This window comes from Marmota monax, unplaced genomic scaffold, assembly GCF_021218885.2.
Source record: "Marmota monax isolate L192 unplaced genomic scaffold, Marmota_monax_Labrador192_F-V1.1 WCK01_AAM20220418_F8-fsc00061, whole genome shotgun sequence".
NCBI classification, from domain to species: domain Eukaryota; kingdom Metazoa; phylum Chordata; class Mammalia; order Rodentia; family Sciuridae; genus Marmota; species Marmota monax.
Window position 1 is genome coordinate 12,358,001 of NW_026695230.1, and position 18,295 is coordinate 12,376,295.

Genomic DNA, 18,295 nt, shown 5'->3' on the forward strand with positions numbered 1-18,295 from the left:
TATGCAGAGCCACTCCACCTTCACCTCCTGCCTGAAATGAAGTGACCCTGTAGCAAGGCAGCTGGGAGAATAAATAGCCTAACTCACCATTCTCTATCCTCCCAATCTCTGGTGCCCACTGGTTAAACTCTCCTGGAAATCCAATGGAGGGCGAAGGAGCCCTTGCTGTGGTCCATCCTGTCAGCCTCTGAGGGCACAGAGCAGGGTGGAAAGGGTGGAGAGCAGCTATGAGAGCTAATAAAAGCGACTGAGGACTCCAGAGCAACGAACGATTTCAAACATTTCTGGCCACAAGTGAGGTATCTGATAAGGGCTATTAGAAAGTTCTTGAGAAGCCTGGCGCAGTGGCACACTCTGTAATCCCAGTGGCTCAGGAGGCTGAGGCAGGAGGATTGCCAGTTCAAAGCCAGCCTCAGGAATGGAGAGTTGCTTAGCAACTCAATGAGACCCTGTCTCTAAATAAAATACAAAATAGGGCTGGGGATGTGGCTCAGGGATGAGTGCCCCTGAGTTCAATCTCCAGTACCAAAAAAAAAAAAAAAGTTCTTGAGTAAAAGGCAGAGAACACATGGTGGATAAATTTATATCTGGTAGAACAAAGTACAGGTAGTTGGTGGGATTTACATATAGAAGAGTACTTTAAAGAAAGTGAAGTACTGGGCTGTGGTTGTGGCTCAGTGGTAGAGTGCTCGCCTACCATGCATGAGGCACTGGGTTCGATCCTCAGCACCACATAAAAATAAAATAAAGATATTGTGTCCACCTACAACTAAAGAATAAATATTAGAAGAAAGTGAAGTACTGACTTAAGGATGTATTGTCATTGGTCTTATTATTGTACAATGACTAACATGATAAATGAGGAGGCAATATTGGTCACGCCCTATTCTGTGCTCCCACCTTGCACTTGTCCTCGGGGTGCACAATGGAAGGTGTAGTTTTATCTCCTCAGCATGCTCCTTCATTTCACTTCTGGCAAAAGCACTGTCATATTTTCCAAGGACTATTCCAATCTTTCTGCATTGGATGTGGTCACTTGCCATACTGTGTGTTCCCCTAGTCCTCTATGCTAAAAGGTGGGTGCCCAAACCACTCAAGCCAATTAGAGTCCTAGGAACATTTCTGCTGAAACTAACCAGAAAGATGTTATCTACCTTTGGGTTACCATGTCAGAAAGATTCAAGTCTGGAGCAATGGACAACCATGGTCCCAGCTCAGCAGAAGAGGCTATTGACAGTAGAGTTTGTGATCCTCCCATGGAGAAGCAGGGATAAAAATATCTAAAAGATAAAGAAAGACAATTCTAATAATATTGTCTGAGTTTCCAGATCAAACGGTTCCTGAAGTCAATCACTTCTAAGTTTCTTAGTTATATGAGTCCCTCCATTACTTTTACTATTGCTAGTTTGAGCTGGATTTCTTGTGTTTACAGTGAAGATGGCTGATGAATCTACCTGTATTATAGGTCTTCAAACATTAACCTCATCATGTTTTCAACATTTGTTATCATAATTTTTAATCCAAATAATAAAGACAGCTAGAGCAGCAACTACTGTTGTTGGGTGCTCAATAATGTTTATGGGATGAATGAAATGAAAGCTTGTGTCTGTGTAGGTCCCCCCACATAGTCACTGTCCTATGGGCCTCTCCAGGAATTTCAGTTCTTCTTTCCCCCAGTCCTTGGTACAATGTCTGCCACTATTAAAGAAATCACAGAAGAAAAGGAACAGGAAGTTGGTTTCTTCACTTCCTTGATTCTACTTTCTCCTCATTCAAACTGCCTTTTGGGGCCTTCTGCCCAGTCACATGAAGGGAGGAACAGGAGATTTGAGGAAAATGGGAAGGCCTTTCATAGAAAAGATCATAATCCAGCTTTAGTGGTCTTGGGGTAGCAGGTGCCGAATTATGGGCTCTTTCCTTCGTGAAATATGTTTGTGGTTTCCCCTTCCCTGGGGGGTCCCCCACTGTACCCATCTCTGTTGTGAGTGGGATAAGTTCTAGCTGACTGCTCACAAGTGCCCTGAAGGCCCTGGTTTTCTGGTATATTCATTCCTTGCAGCTTCTTTTTAACTGCATGAAGTGCTCTGCATTGGATTCTTCAGTTACTAATGTCCCATGAAGGACACGGCCTGTTATAGTTTGGATGAGAGGTTTCCCCCAATAAGCTCATGTTGGACAATGCAGGAATGTTCAGATATTAAATGATTAGATTGTGAGAGCTGTAACTTAATCAGTGGATCAAGCCATTTGATGTATTAATAATTTGAATGGATTAACTGGGTGGTAACTGTAGGCAGGTAGAGTGTAACTGGATAAAATTAGGTCACTGGGGACATGCCCTAGGGGATTATATCCTTTTCTTGCTTTGTGCTGCGAAGCCATTAGCAGCTTTCCTCCACCACAATTTTCCAACATGATATTCTACCTCTTCTTAGGCCCAGAACAATGGAGTTAGTCAACAATGGACTGAACTTCTGAAGTCATGAGCACAAAGTAAATTTTCTTCCCCTAAGTTCTGGTTAGATGGTTTGGTCACAGCAATGAAAAGCTGACCAACACATGGCCCTTGCCCTGCCCTCAGCACAATCTACCTTATCCTCTTTCTTTGTTCTGAGGTCAGGGTCACCCCATGTCTTCTTTTCCAGACATGAGTTAGAAATCAGCTTTTGTACAAAACCCTGAAACCTCCCCTTCCCTTCCTTGGCTCAAATTGGAGAAAGGGCTCTACCCTTTTAATGTCCAGGATTTGGCAAGGAAATCATAAAGACACTCTGTTCAAAGAAATTTCCACTCCCTAACTCTCTTCCTCCAGCCCCTACTATCTTATAAATGTCCTGAATGGTGGAATAAAGGCTCATAAGCTGGTGGAGCTTCCAGTTAGCAAGACCTTCCTAGATGACCAGTTTCAATTGCACCATTTAATTTGGTGGCCACAGTCACATTTAGCTATTGAGCACTTGAAGTGTGGCTGGTCCAAACTGGAATAGCACTAGAAGAGTAGCAGATTCAATAGCTTTCAAAGTCTTGGTACAAATAAAAGAATGTTAAACATTTCATTAATATTATTTATAATGGTTAGGTGTTGAAATAATACTGTTGACATATTGGGTAAATGAAATATCTCATTAATATTGATTTCATCTCTTTCTTTTATTCTTAATATGGCTGCTAGAAAATTTTAAGCCACATATGTTGTTTACATTATATTTCTATTGGGCAGTATTGCTTTAAAATGGCACATGGCTTTAGGGCCTGCCTGAACTCAAACTCCAAAAGAGGAAAAAATCTAATTTGGTGATATTTGTAAATCCCTTAGGCTGCTGCCTGGCACACATTAAACATGAAATAATTAGGATAAGGGAGGTGGAAGAGGGGATAAGATGATGTTGTCATTTTTTTGTAGTAGTAGGTGATATTGCTACTGATATTATTCATCTCTGTTTACCTGTCTGTAAAATAAGAATAATTGCTGCTCTGATGACTTGCAATATGGTTTGAGTTAAATAAAAGCTCTTTAAACTGTAAATAGCTGCAAAAATAATCATGGTACTAATAATCACGGCAGCTGCTATAATAACCTGGCATGCCACCCTGTATGTAGCTGGGCCTCATTAGACCAGCTGTTATGGCAGCTTGGCCTGGGGCCCAGCAGCTCTTTCCATTGGATCAAAATCTATGCACTGTTTCTGCCACCAGGTGGCAGTGAAAGCCACATTGTGGATGTTGAAAGGGCCCCTGAAGCTCAGTTCTCCCTGCAGAGGAAAATATGTTGGGTCCCTGGGGACACCTGAGTTAAATACCTTTGTATCTCAAGCTTGCTGCTAGGCACCATGAGGAACACAAAACAGCACAGAAGACATGGTCCAGCTCTTTAGAAGCTGTGTTAAAAAAAAAATTATGGAAGGCCATTCTTTTGGACTGAGGTCCTACCCTAGGCCCCAACAGACCAGACCAAACCAAAATGGAGTCATGCTAAATGTCCAGTAATTAAACTGAAATTTTAAGTGGGTAGATTCCCAAAACAGTTCACATTTTCCCCAAAGCAGGAGATTTCAGTCTGAGTCAGCATAAGGAAGTCCACTCTGCTTTAACCTTTCCTTAAAAGTAACCTGAAGTGCCCTGACATTAACCAATCAACTTTTTTTTTCCCTATGGTTCTGTTTCCTTGTCCCTACCTTACAAAACCCCACTGTTCTTCCATTATCCAGTGGGAACTCTTGTTCTATTTTATACAATGAAGGCTACCCCAATTCATGAAGCATGAATAAAACCCACTCATATTTATCCCAAAATTTGTTGTAATTTTGTCTTTCAACAAGTATAATAAGGACATTGACCCCCAAACAGTCCGTCCAATAGAGGAGATCCCTGCTAAGACAGAGGGAGGAGCAGCAGCTGTGGGCACCCTTGGGAGGCCCGCAGGGGAAACTGGAGGAACATCCTGTGGCTTCTGACATGGGACATTTGAGCTGGGTTTTCATGAGGAGTACCCTGGCTTGTTAAAGAAGGGTGGAGGATGTTCCAGGAAGAGGAACAAGCAAGTGCAAAGAGTGCCCAGCACACTTGGAAAGGGTGGAGGCTTTCAGAACTGAATGGTTAGGGCGTGGGTGCTGTAGGCCTTTACTGAGTGCAGGCCTGTGAAGCCACATTTCCAGAAGCAAGCAGGACAGTCCTGTGCAATGAAGAAATGTCCTGCCTGAAATGGCAATAAAAGTCCTACTGAGAAACTTAATTGTAGATGGGAAAGTGTGAGTTTTTATGTGGAAAAATAAACTAGGCCAATCTGAGAAGGATATCATGAGCAGACTATGAACTCTGGACTCTCTTGAAGGGGACATAGGGCCACTAAATTCCTTTCCATCTGTTGAGAAACCCAGCAGGCATCTGCAGGGCTCTGAAGGGAGACTTGGGCTGCAGATATACTCAGAGCCCAGCTCTACTCCATGGAGTTGCAACAAGATTCTCCGTAGTCCTATCTCTGGCCACAGAATGATGTCCACCTTCCCTTTAAACATCCAGACTATATGTGGACACAAATAAGCACTTCAACATTTGCTAAACTTTTAGTGAAAGTAAATGAACCCCTGATCCAGGTTGCTCATCTTTACATTGAGTAAAGCTGCCACCCTTGGATTGTGTGAAGCTTTGTTCTGAGCCTGCTTAAGGGTCTTCATTCCAGTAAGAGACCAAAGAACTCACTCTGGCAGATTTGCCTGTTCTCATCAAAAGAGCTGGCATTTATTAAGCAGCCACTTTGAGTTGGGTAGTGTTCAGGGTACTTTACATGCATGATCATATTTCATCTTCATGGCAACTCAGTTTACATATGAGAAAACTGAGACTCAGAGGGGTTAAATAGGTTGCCTAAGGTACCCAAGTGGCAGAGCCAGACTTTGAATGTAAGTTTGTCTTCCTTTAAGGCCTCTTCCCTTTCCTACACTGTTTGCCACTGTTTGAGTAAGTGTCCCCCAATGGACCATGTGCTAAAGACTTGGTTGTGATTGTGAGGTGGTGGAAAATTTTGGAGGTGGGGCCTGCTGGAAAGAAGTTAGATCACTGGGATGTGCCTGGCTCCTTTCTGTCTCTTTGCTTCCTGGCCACCATAAGGTGCCATCACATGCTGACACAGGCCCCAAATCAATAGAACCAACTGATCATAGATTGAAACCATGAGTCAAAATCAACCTTTCCTCCATACAAGTTGTTCATCTCAGGTATTTTGTTTCCATTACAGAAAGCTGACTAATGCATGGGGAAATGGTGGTTTCTTAAAAGAAAGAAATGGAATCCAAGCCAAGTGACTCCCAGAAAATGAAGAAATTTATTCTCCTTCACTCCCTCAGCAGGACATGATCTGCAAGGGCTGTGGTAGGTTCCCTGAAAAAAGGTACTGTAGTCTCCAGCCTACCATTCTCTGGGTCCTCAATTCAGAAAGACTGGGAGGGTCATGCTATGGAAGCAGGAAAAGGAGCAGAGATTGGACAGGGTGCCATCTTACAGGGGAACCCAAAGTGACTTTGAGTTGGCACCATGGTTACCCAAGTATATGTTGACTTAGAGGTCCTTCAATGGGAGAAGAAGAGCCTCTGATTTTGGTAGCAATGTCTCTAGAGACACTCCTTTTTCTTAGGGAACAACAAAGGACTACAATTCACAGCCATCAGAGCCACTGTATAAGCCAGATCTGCCAGTGGTTGTTTCTCTTAGCATTTTCCTGTGTGAGAGTCAAATATCGTACTATCAGAGCGCTACTATCCTGCATGAAGAAACAAGAGAGACTGGCCTATCCAGTACTGCTGTGGCCTCCCCACATCCCTTGGACTTCAGGCAAAGAATCAAGAGAATAATAGTCTTTCTATCCATCTATTCATCTATCCATCCAATTATCTGGTATGTGTAGACACTGTTCTAGGGAGCAAAATGTGAATAAGAATAGTCCCAATGTTCAGAACATGGGGTTTGGTTTTGGAAAGACTGAAAATATAAACCCAATGTCCTTAGTCCTCACCAACCTATGAATACAAATAAAGGTCCACTAATTCATGTAACTCCTTCAGAACTTTTTAACTTCCTGCAATGTGTCCTTCATGTAGTGTTAACAAGGAATGTTTGACGTATGATCATGACTTAACCCATCAGTTTTAACCCATACTTGGCCCTCACCTTTCCCTTGCCCTGGCTTTCCCTTGTCAGTGTCCTCTGTTCTCATAGCTGCACACAAGAGTCTCCACACACTCAGAAATGACAGTTCCTTTTCTAAAAGCAATGGTTATTCCAGGCTGCACGTGAACATAAAGGGCTCTATACATGTCTTCTTGCTTTGGTGGACTTGAGGCCCATTCCCATCCCCTTGTCTGGTACCCATGTGAGAGAAAAACCTGTGCAATCAAGCATGGTAAGACTGAGTTCCAAGGATTCTCCTCAAACCTCTAGGCCTCAGGCTGCCAGAGTTTTACTGGGTTCCAGCTTCTCAAATCTGCTTTGGACTTTTGTCTCTTGAGGACCCCAAAGAAGTGCTGCTTGAGCCCAGAGTCTCAAAATGTCTGTGATTCATCTCTTCAACAAAACTCATACATTTCAAGGGGCTTGGCAGAAAATATACACCTCCAATGTCCTCCTATTGCTAATCTTTCTCCTTCTCATTATTCCAATCCTACATTTACTGCTTCCCTCAAAATCATCCTCATGCAAAGAGAATCCAAGGGTGCACCCACTCCACTGGTCCTGGTCCAGCCTGGGCTCAGAACACTCTTGCCTAGATTATTACAATGTGGTTGTAACGAAAGTATCATGGTTACAAGAACAGAAAAAAGGGACATGCAAATCTGATGCACGTCTGAATTGAGCCTTAAGCAACAAATAGGGAAAATTAAAGGGAAACAAAGGATGGCATTCAGAACAGAAGGAAGTGTGAGCAAAGGTATAGAAGTGTCTGCTTGGTATTGCTGGAGCATAAATCAAGGGAGCAAGGGGGAAATTGAAGGAGCCAGATAAAGACAGTTTTATAGACCATGTTGAGACTGTACTTTACCTGAAGGCAATGGGAAGCCTTTGAGGGTTATCTAACAGAGGAGAAAGATGATCAGTTGTGTTCTTTAGGAAGACTGTTCTGGATGGGCATGGTGGCACATGCCAGCAATCCCAGTGACTCAGGAGGCTGAGGCAGGAGGATTGCAAGTTCAAGGCCAGCCTCAGCAACTTAGCAAGAACTTGTGTCAAAATATAAAATAAAAAGGACTGGGGATGGAGCTCAGTGGTATAGAGCACCCCTGGGTTCAATTCCCAGAACCTAAAACAAGACTGTTCCAGCAACAGAATGAATTTGAGGAGTGCCAGAGAAGAAGTTGTTGATTTACTAGGGGGTGCTGTTGGAGTGAGAGGTTATGAGGACTGGAGATGAACAGTGGTAGAAGGAGGGTGCAGAGGAGAAGGATTAAAGAGCTTTCATAAGTAGAGGGGAGCAAGAATGACTCTGGATTGGTCAACCAAATGAATTGAAGCCACTGACTAAGACAAATGACATAGGAGAGGGGAGAATTGAAAGGTGGGAAATTCTTTGAAGGTGTTTACGATATATTTTGGGGGGATGACAGGCAGAACTGTGGAAGAATGGATCTGAGGCCCAAGGGAAGTGTTCACGCTGAGGATATACACTGAAGACCATCAGAGAGGAACTCATGCTTGTGGGAGAAAAAGAGTGCTGTGGGCAGAACTTTGTAGGACATGTAAAGAGCTGGCACACGACAAAGGTAATGAAGGAGAGGATATATCAGGTTATGACTGCTAGGGAAAGCCAGGGGAGAGGAGAGGCTCAGGAATGGCATGGTCAACAGTGCCAAACAGGGCAGAGGTTAGATGAAATAAGGACTTGCTGAAGAGTAGCCGTTGGATGGGACTTGCCAGATCACAACGTGCTAAAGTGTGGGTGGCAAGGGAAGGAGGTGAGATAGAGAAAAGACACTATTATTTCAAGATTGAGGTTGAAAGGAGAGAAAAAGGGCTGGGGATGTGGCTCAAGTGGTAGCACGCTCGCCTGGTATGTGTGCGGCCCAGGTTCGATCCTCAGCACCACATACAAACAAAGATGTTGTGTCCGCTGAAAACTAAAAAATAAATATTAAAAAATTCATTCTCTCTTTCTCTCTCTCTTTAAAAAAAATAAATAAAAATAAAAAATTTTAAAAATTTAAAAAAAAAGAAAGGAGAGAAAAAGGCAGGCATCAGTGTGAGGAGGAAGGAGTGGAAAGAGCAGCTGTTTCTCAGTGGAGTGCCCTTGAGCAAGCTCCTAGGTTGCAAGGAAGGAAGAGGGGACAGAAAGAGATTAGAAGGAATAATTGACAGGTAGATGTTTTGGAGCAGCCAAGGGGAGAAAGGCACTGAGCATAGGTGGGGACCTGACCTTGAGGAAGGATGCAGCTTCTGAGACCCAGGAATTTATAAGTTGGGGGGCTTCATGCTTGAGGGTCTCTATTATGTAGGAGGAAGGATCTGGACTGATCTTTTTCTTTTCACTCTTCTCCAAAAGTCAATTGTCTTGGGAAACCTTTAGCCTCATACTCAGCAAGCACCAGCACTCTGACGGAAGGTCTGCAAATGCCCAGAGGCTTCTGAAAGGCCTCCTGAGGCTTTCTTCAGTTGGCCTCCTTAGGTCCCTGGAAGGCAATACCTGTGGAAGACTGTGTGGGCACCATAAATTTCAAAGCCCGCCTTTCGTGACAGCCTGTCTGGACCTGGGTGAGGTTCTGGCAAAAGCAGGTATATTCTAGAAATGGGATCTGTGTCTCTTGTAGCAGTCAGAGAAGCATTTCAAGACTGAAGAGCAGAAACCAAAAAAGTTGTTAGGCTTGCCATAAGACTCCCAAAGCACCTGGAACCTACAAAACAGTGGTAGACTGAGGCAAACCCAGGGTAGTTCTGTCCCTGCAAAGGTCAGTCTATGTTCCCCTCTAGTGGCCAGACCCCTCTGCAGAGGGTCACAGTTAGTCAAGGGAAAGCTTCACATTCTGGTACTTTTTCAGAACTAATCTTTCTCATTCACTGTGACCTTGGCTTGAAAATCCTAGTGGGCAAGTCCCCTGGTCAACACCTTAATCCTCCAAGGTCAGGGAAAGTATAAGGAATCACCAAGCCCACCTGAGGAAGAACATTTAGAAATGGCGGTCCTCCACCCCATGAGGAAGTGGACTCTCTCCACTGCCTGAATCTGTGTTCCTCCCACCTGTGACAGGCACCACTGTGTCCCCAGACTCCACTCCTGCGTCTGCCTGGCCTCTGCTTCTTTATCTCTCATTTCTGAATTCATTGCACCTTCCTCAGTCTCTCAAAGCTCAGCTGTATCATGTGCACAAAGACTGCAGTCTCTGGACCACCAGGACTCCTCTGGATCTCAAGGACTAGCTCTGCTTTGTCTACTCCTATAGCCTGAGTCCAGGCCCAAGCCTTTCCAGGTAGTAACATCTGCCTTACCCTGCTCACAAGACTCCTGTCTAGTCCTTTACCTCCTGGAAAAAGTCATTTTTTAGTCTCTCCCCTCCTTAGCTTTCCCAATGACTTCTGCTTGTTTGACACGTTTCTGAGCTCAGACACAGTGGGAACAAGTGACTGAGATCTTCTTGCTGTGGGTCCAATCACCTGTGTGAGCCACAGTGAAGGCTGCTTTGCTCGCAGTGTCATCACCCCCACCAAATGAGTACCTTGAGGATGGAGAGGGTATTGGAACCACAGTTATTTCCCTAGCACCTGACCAAGAGCCTGGCTCATGTAGAGATAGACAAATGCATGGTTATAACTGCCTGCTGGAGTCTTCCAGGTGATCCCTGCCCAACTCCATCCAGGGAGGCTCCATGATAGTCTTGTCCTCATTACCACCTGGTATTTTGAAAAGACGAGCCTAGTTGGTTCTAAAGTTTTGATACTGGCGGAATTTAGGAATGGCAATCAGGTTGAGAAAGTCAGTAGGGGGGCTGGTCTTAAAGTTGCATTTTCACAATAAGCACCTTTATTAGAATTACCAGACAACTAGACACAGAATATGCACACCTTCAAATACAACCTACAACTAGAGGGGAACACAGTAGGTAAAGAGGAAGACGTGTTACCACAGAAGAAAGTACTGCAGAACACAGAGACAGCAGTCAGCAGATAGTCTTCAGTGTCAGCTCCCTCGGGATGTGCCTCAGCTGCAGAGTTGCTATGACCAAAGTCATGCCCTAACTAGGGGAGTCCTTATCCGGTGTATCTGGTGATCAGTGGGATGGCATATCAAGTGGCCATTTCAGCTCAACACAAGACACTTTAACAGGCAATTTTGATGCCTGGGGACTGAGGTTTTCTCAGGTGTACAACAGCATGGTTTCTTCCTCTGCCCAATCTAGCTCCTACCTCCTACTTTCCACAAATATTGGCTATAAAAAGTAAAAAAAACATATATATATATATATATATATATATATATATATATTACTAGCATATTAGCATATTGCATTTGGAGAAGAAAAAATAACAAGGGTGGTGTAATGAAAAGAATAGGCAGGAGATAAATGAAAATATGTGATTGCAAGACTCCTTTATGTTAAGTGGCATAACATTAATTCAGAGTAGACTGTGCCAATGTTTGTTTACCCAATAGACCATGTAAATATTAGCAAACTGAATTTAGTAGTGTATATAAAAGACAACATACCATGACTAAGTTAGGTTTAATTCTAGAAATGTAAGGTTGTTTTAGCATCTACAAGGACATAATTCATCACGTGAATATTAATGAGTAATTCATTCACAAATTAAAGGAGGTAAAACAAATAATCATGTTTTTCTTATTCTACAACTGTCCTTTTGCATTCTGACAAGCTGTGAACTGTTTTAACACAAGGCCATGTTAGAGATGAAAAAATCTGACAAAAGATGGCAGATACATGCCACATAATGTCATGCTTCTATTTTCTGTACCCATGACAGACATCACTAAATAATCATGCCTTTCATTCTCTTCTGCTGAGCTTTAAATTTTATCTCAACACCGGTATCAACTAAGAACTAATTTGCAATACTACGGATGAAACTTGGTTGTGATATCTGGTTTAGACCAGAAGAATGAGTACGCAGAATCAAGTTTTATCAGAATTATGAAAGTAAGAGTTTAGAATAATAATCTTACTTTTACAAAGAAATAATAATTACTATTATAAATGACACTATTGTAATAGCAATGACAACACAATAATAAGGAATCAATGCTAGCAATTGCCTATTTCCAGGCTTCTTACAGAAGAAATTGTTTTTTTAACCACAACCTTTTCTTTTTTTAATATTTGCAGTTGAAAGCACTGAAACATGAAAAATGGGTGAGAGTAGACAAAACTTTCAGATAGAGGGACATCATGATCAAGGCAAGAGATAAAATAAAATTTAGGTAGAGCAAGGAGTGCTTTAGGCAAAAGGAGTAAGGACAAAGATGAGAAGCTGCTGTTCAGATCGTAATGAGCTTTAGAAATTGTATTATAGATTTGATCCTGTAGGCAGTGTACAAACAAATCTGGGATTCAGAAACCATATCCTGGCTGCTGAAGAGAGAGGGCTTTGGAGTGGAACCGGACTAGGGGCACAGAGCCCATTTAGGAAGGTAATGTCGAAACCTACGTAGAAGTAGGTCTTTCCACCAGAGTGGTAGCAGCAAAAACAGAAGGAAATTAATATATCCCAGTGTTAAGAGAATGGAAAGCACCTGGTGACTGATATATTTAGCATGAGGAGAGGGATCATTCAAGAATGATTCTCAAGTGCCTAGCTCACCTAGATGGGTGATGGGGTTTTTACAATGGTACAGAGAATTCTGAGGAAGAGAAAGAGGAGTACAGATATGAGAGAATTTCTACTTTGAGTAGCACTGAGCAGTCTTCCAGAGCTGATCTTACCTTAGGGAATGAATGGAGGACCCTGTACTGAAGCACTATGACTTTCAACCTGAGTAGAAAGACAGAAAAATTTTTGCAAACAATTTACCTTCTGCATGTTGGTGGGCTAAGCAACTGGTGGATTCAAAAAACTGCTGTCTGGTGATATATATGAAAGACTAGGAATGATTCTCATGTAATGATGGCATCCCTATATTGAGTAATGACAAGTCAAATAGTAGCCAACTTGAAAATGAGAAAAAAGCAGTGAGAAACTTTCAAGCCTAGTCAGTAGGCCTCATTCCACCACATTTTGGGATCCTGAACCCCACTAGTAGCACGTCCATGGTGTATTTGAGGAACTATTATCTCAGTACAGCTAGGAAACAGCATGGTCAGGAAAGTAATGAGCTGTACGGAAGAGACTATTCCTGGAAGCAACCAACCAAGGATGGTGAGGCACAGGGGCCAGCAATGGTGGAAAGAGCTGCAGGGCAAGGGGAGGAGGCAATTACTAGAACTCAGAAAAAATGTATAACTGCAAGAGACAGGGCACCCTACAGAAGCCCTGGCATTCAGTAGAAAAAAGGGCAACCAGTGTCACGCCAGAACACATAACTGGGAATAAACACCCCAGTTTTCTCTCTTCTATGGTCTTTCACCCAGCCAACACAACTGGAAGCCAGAGGGTAAGGGAACCCAAATGTGTCATCCTCAAACTTTAGCTTGCTTCGGCCAAGTGCAGTGCGAAAAAAGAGAGGAGGGGGAGCTGCAGGTGTAAAAGGAGAAGTCTCAGCACAGGAAGGAGGGAAACAGAGAGGGTGAGGTGGGCACCTCCAAAGTGGAGACTGAATCAGAATTAGAAACTCAATTGAAATTACTGGAACATTTTAACAAAGAAAGAAAAGGTAGAATTCATTACTAGATTCATTTTGTGAATGTATTGTAATGTAAAAAAATTTTTAAGCTTGGAAAAAAAAACCTCTGGCAACTAAGGAAACTTTTGTCCATTCTCTTGAAAATGAGATAGGGTGAGGAAAGCTGTATGGAATGCTTACAGCAACAAGACCCAAACCCAGGCAAAGAACCTAGGATTTAGCAACTTCTAAGCACATGCACTCTACAATTTCTTGTTGCAAGTGAAAGACTTCTCATGAAGATCTTTGGTTCTGAGGAAAAAACTAATTCAAATTGGAAGATTTGGGAGGGGGGGGCTAGGTTTTCAAATTGGTAGATTTTAAGTGTATATTTGCATAGGTGGAATGGTTTCCCCTTCATTTCAAATAACTGCAGGTTTCTGGAGTTTAAAGCATTTACTAATTATAGGGCACTGATTGTCCTGTGCCTTTAACGTTTTAGTATTGAGTACTATAAGACTTGGAATGTGAAATATTCTTAAGAGCCAAGTTATACAACTAGGAAAAAAACTTAGTTTTGCATTTCAAGTTTATCTCTTTTAAACATAAGAGGGAAACTCCTGCAAAGTTCTTGGAACACAAATAGGACCCAGATCACATGCAGGAAATCAAGACAAATTCGTGTTTGCTTGACAAATCTGATAACTACAAATCCTTAGAAGTGGTGAAGAGGGTGTGTTGTCTCAAGGTGAGGCTGACATAAAAAAAAAAATTCATGAGGATGAATGATTTGGCCACCTTTAAGGAATCTTTCTGCCTTTGGGTGAAATAAATGGGAATTCTGTCATTGGTGGGGAAGTTTTGAAGGATCCTCATTCTATGCTAGTGGGCAAGAGCTGCTGGTTGCAGACAGCCCCAGTGGGTCAGGGAGCTCAATTAAAGTGATACTATCACAAGGAGAAAACTACATTTTAAATATTTTTCACTCAATATATTGACAATTTGTACTTATTAAATATAAAAAGAGAAAATATCTACAGTGAATCCCATTAATTTGTACAAAAATGTGTTACAATAAAAAATAAATATCTCCACCAAAAATATTTTTTAAATGTGGCAAAAATATTTAAAAAGATAAAAACCACAGTGTACAAGTGGAGAATATAAATTAGGTTGCACTAATATAATTCCTTTCATAATTTTGAACATTTTTGGTGATTCTGAGGGAATAGTTACTGCACATTTAATTATGTTCCACACATTTTGTATTCATTGCTATTATTTAATCTTTACAACACCCCCACCCCAGTAGGTGTTGTATAGATGTGGAAACTGAAGCCCAGAGATTAAATGACTAGCTCACCAGCACATAGTTGTTAAGTGGCACTCCATTTATACGTAGTCTTGGAACAAGCTAACACTATCCCCTCCGCAGTTCTGCTTCCCTGTCCTTTTGGAAGTTTTGTTATTTTTTCAAGTTTTAGAAGTGATTGGACACTTTTGCTCTGCTATTACCATGGAATAGAATGTTAGAGATGCAGATATAGCCTATTCATTTACAAAAACAACAGGATGTGTGTAGGGAGATGGCAGTGGAATTTGCTGACAAAGGCTAAAGAATTGCAATTTTGCACATTGCTGTTATATGCTTTTGTCTTATTTGGAAAAAACTTATGAGAATTTTCCCCCAAGATTGGCAAAGACTTTTCTTGAAAAGGTTTGGGTGGTTCTTGAACTCCCCGAGTATGTCAAATCACCCACAAACCTTCTCATAAATATAGATTATCTCATCCCCATCCCACTTTTTTCCTCAAAAATACTCTTGGGCAAGGGCTCAGATGATCCTGTTGTATACCTCCAGTTTAGGGCAGGAAAAGTTGAACCTGAATCAACTGAATCACTAGAAAAGAATTTTCAGAATTCAGATCCATTGGCTTCTCTACCAAAAACTTCAGAGCCTGTGTGACAAACTCGTACATTTAACAAGTTACCCTGGTAATTTTAATCAATGGCCAGCTATGGGACTTTAATTTGGGGTTAGATGGAATAAACTCCAGATTTTTGCGACAATGGCATTTTCAGTTGGAACTTTTTTATTTTTGAATTTGTTTTAATTAGTTACATATGACAGTACAATGATCTTGACATATCATATATTTTGATCAAATGGGGTCAATTGGAACTTTTAACAACTTGCAATCGAGTCTTCAAGAACCCCCAAATTCAGTGAAGAATGGAACCTCTTAGAAACCATCCAATTTAAAAAGAATTAAATAAGAATAATGCTTGCCAAATCCTTCCTTGCTACTTTTTCCCATTGATATTCTTTCTCTGATAGCAACTCACTTGTTGAGTTACCTGGTAAATGGAAGAAAGAATCTACAGATATCAAGGGCAGATAAAAGCTTAGCAAGTTAGCAATGCTCTTTAAGAGTCTCTTTCAATACCAATCTTTACCTGTGTGGTTATTTCCCAAAGGGTACATTCTTCATATATATGACTTTACAGGACTTCGGTCTCTTGGAAGGATAAATCAGCTTAATCTACTTACTAGAAGATGAATGCCAGAAGTGCTTAGAAGGCTCACTACAGCTGGAAAGAGAGCTTTCAACAGGGAGGGAGAAGGTGAGAGCACAGGATCCATCAAGGAACATGTGACAAAAGGCAGAGTACCAATGGGATTGGGTGGGCAAACACGTAACACACAGTACTCAAAGGATGAGGTCAGGTTTCTACCATATACCTGGGGGCTTATATCTTATAACTGAAACTTTGCACCTATTTTCTCCATTAAGAAAGAAAGAAAAAAAATTTATTTCCTTTCTAATAGAAGGGGCTCCTCCTCCGGAGGGATGGTTGTTATCTTTTTGAGATTATGATAACATGTCTGCTCAGTGTCATGGTGGACGTCTGGATATTTTAGGACCCAAGTACTAACATTTCTTTAGGACTCTGCCAATTTGCTCTGTGGTGAACTATAATCTGACAGAACTTGTTAAACTAACAGAGTCATCCTACAACACAGGAGAGGTACTAGGGCACCAACAAGATGCTTTAGAACAGTCCTGGAATTACACAAACGGGTTTGGCGAATGTCAGAGAAAGGTAGGCAGTTCTTTACATGCACTTGAGTACTCTCCTGTCAGAGAAAACCTCCTACTCTGAAACTAGTCCAGGCCCAAGAGATATACTGTGTACTGGAGAAGGCAAATGATATAGGTGATCAGTGTTCCAGTAGACAATGAATGCTACAGTGCTGTGGGTTTGACATGTACAGCTCACCTCCCAACCACTTGGGCTCTGCTGAATTAGGTGGATATAGAAAGCTTACCCATAAACCAGGAATCAAGCTGCCCTTTGGTCTGAATAACTGGACTTTGGCTAAATGTATTCATAAAGAAAAACTTCATATCTTGATTATAATCTATTAAGAATTTATCACATGCACATCAGATAGAGCACTAATCTCTAGGATATATAAGTAACTCAAAAATCTTAACACCAAAATAATAATAATAACCCAATCAATAAATGGGCCAAGGAACTGAACAGACACTTCTCAGAAGATGATATACAATCAATCAACAAATATATGAAAAAATGTTCAATATCTCTAGCAATTAGAGAAATGCAAATTAAAACTACTCTAAGATTTCATTTCACTCCAGTCAGAATGCAGCTATTAAGAATAAAAACAATAAATGTTGGTGAAAATGCAGGGGGAAAGGCACACTCATACATTGCTGGTAAGACTGCAAATTGATGTAGCCAAATGGAAAGCAGTACGGAGATTCCTTGGAAAACTGGGAATGGAACCACCATGACCCAGCTAACCTACTCCCCAGTCTATACCCAAAAAACTTAAAAACAGCATATTAAAGGGACACAGACACATCAATGTTTATAGCAGCACAATTCACAACAGCTAAACTGCGGAACCAACCTAGATGCCCTCCAGTTGATGAATGGATAAAGAAACTGTGGTATATATACACAATGGAATATTACTCAGCATTAAAAGAGAATAAAATCATGGCATTTGCAGATAAAGGGAGTTAGAGAGTACAATGCTAAGTGAAGTTAGCCAGTCCCAAAAACCAAATGCTGAATGTTTTCCAATATAAGGATACTGATTCATAATGGGGGTTGCAGGGGAGTATGGGAGGATTAAACAAACTCTACATAGAGCAAAGGGGAGGGAGGGAAGGGGAGGTGGAATCGGGGTAGTAACATGTATGAAGACATGAATGGTGTGACTCTACTTTGTGTACAACTAGAGATATGAAAAATTGTGCTCTATATGTATAATGAATTGTAATGCATTCTGCTGTCATAAATAACAAATTAGAATTTAAAAAGGATTTGGAAGAGAACATTTAACATGATTTTAACTTGCGAAACAAAGTGAATTTTTAAATCTGTAAAACAAATATTTCATCAATGCTTATTAAATAAAGTTTGTCAGTTGTGAAGTTTCTAACTTGGGGCACTTGCATTATGTGTTTTATTAATATGTCTAGGTGAGAAACACATTATTGGTATTGGCTTTTATATTTATCTTGGCAAAGTCCTTTTTTTTGGTACAGGGGCTGTGGATTGATTCCAGGCATGCTTAACCCCTGAGCCACATCCCCAGCCCTTTTTAAAAATATCTTAGAGACAGAGTCTCACTGAGTTGCTTAGGGCCTGCTAAATTGCTGAAGCTGGCTTTGAACTTGCTATCCTCCTGCCTCAGCCTCTTAAACCACTGGGATTACAGGACTGCGCCACCAAACCTGGCTGGCAAAGTTGTCTTAATTTTGAAGTCTTACATGTGAGCAATAAGTTTAATAATCCAGAGACTGAAAAAAGGACAAACCCATTCCATCAGTCAGGATGAAACAAGTACCTTATAAAGTAGGGCCTGCCCTCTAGGAGAGCTCCCAAATCAAATAGAAGAGGTATTTTCAATCTAATGGGGTACATAAGAAAACCTCCTGTTTTCTAATTTTTCATCAAAAAAAAACTTTAAAAATTATTTTAAGTTCCTCAAGGAAGATTCTATTT